Source organism: Urtica dioica, chromosome 2 (genome assembly GCF_054948205.1).
Source record: "Urtica dioica subsp. dioica isolate 48M chromosome 2, U.dioica_male_clone48M_v1_H2, whole genome shotgun sequence".
NCBI lineage: Eukaryota > Viridiplantae > Streptophyta > Magnoliopsida > Rosales > Urticaceae > Urtica > Urtica dioica.
The window spans coordinates 33,808,355-33,809,921 of record NC_142757.1 but is presented as its reverse complement, the minus strand read 5'-3'; positions in this window follow the sequence as shown (position 1 = coordinate 33,809,921).

The window sequence follows — 1,567 nt, the reverse complement described above, 5'->3', positions numbered from 1 at the left end:
TCATTAATAAAAAGTTGAAACGTTCATTCAATCTTCTTTGTTTGAAGCTTTATGATAAAACCTTAGTCTTTTAGTCCATAAACAAACCTAACAACTTACGAAGAGACAAATGTAGATTTGCATGAACAAACTCTTCGTAGTTTGCTTAAAACGATATATTCGCAATCTTAGGGTCAAAGGACTATTGACCTCAGTATGATTGTTAGAAGAATCTATGATGTCTGGTTATGAGGCATTGAGAGTTGGAGACTCTATAGTTCTTCTAGGTATCTTCCGAAGGTACTGAATTGACCAGTGCACTTCTAGAGACAATATAAGAACAAACCATTTAACCTCTTATGTCTCGAAGTCACTATGTATGAATTGCATCATGCTTACCTTAATCCTGAAATGAGACATGCCATTTCACACCTTAGTATTCTCATTTGAGAAAGTCAAAGTTCGGACTCACTATGTGATTCCGCACAAGGCCTATTGGTGAAGTACTAAGTTGTGAGTCTGTCATGAGTAACTTTGTGAAGTTCTCATAGATATGGAATTCATGTACAAGATTGATGAAATGCAATGTATGTCACCTCATGCTTTGTTCCTTGGAGTGTGAATAAATGAACTGGCCAGTGTCCAAATTGAGTCCTGACTCTTTTGGATGAAACAATGTGACTTGTTAGCTCCTCGTCAATACATTGTTTCTAACTTATACACAAGCGACAAAGGAGTTGAGGAAATAACAGCTAGAAGGGTAAAATGGTAATTTAGTAAATCCCGACTAGCTGATGACATTCATGAAGGGTAAACATAGATAATATTCAGTGGATCCGCTCATCATAATTAGGTCGAATTCTTGAGTAGAAAAACAAATTCATTTGAACCGAGAGATTTTCAGTGTCAGCTCTTTAGTGGAGTCAGTTGGCATTAAGCTAAACTTGGAAAAGGTTTGTGAACTTTTGAGTCCAAGTTTTTAGCTCAAGCTTTGTTCATTTGGGTCCATGAGGTCACTGTCACGAATCACATCGATAGGAATAGTTAAACTGGAAGCTAAGTCAAAACAAGAACGAAAATAGTCAAAAGGGTATTTTTGTCTTTTGAGACATATGATGAAATGAATGTCAATAAATTTTTTGACAAGTTCATTTGATGACTTAATGTCACTCGGCCATAACTTGATTATTGGGCCTTGTGAATTAATTTCGTTTCATAAGAATTTTATTGAAAATTCTTAATGGGCTTTTCTCATGTTGTCATGAACAAATGAAGAAGCTTCTTGAAGCTCCTTCTAGATGAGAATAGGCGCCCATAATACCCAAGGAAAGAGAGTTTATTTTGTGCATAAATGTATTTAGATACTTGCCAAAAGAAAAAGAGGAAACAAATTTGCATGTAGATGCACAAGGGTAATCGGCCAAGAGAGAGACAAGGCAAGGCAAGGAACAAAAATGGAAACAAATCCAAGCCTTCTAGAAGGCATCCTTGGCCGAGCATCTCAAGTGGGAAAAGAGGTAATTGGCTCATGAATATGTGATATTCTATAGAAGAGGAAACTACCTTATAGAATGTGAGACCTCTCCTA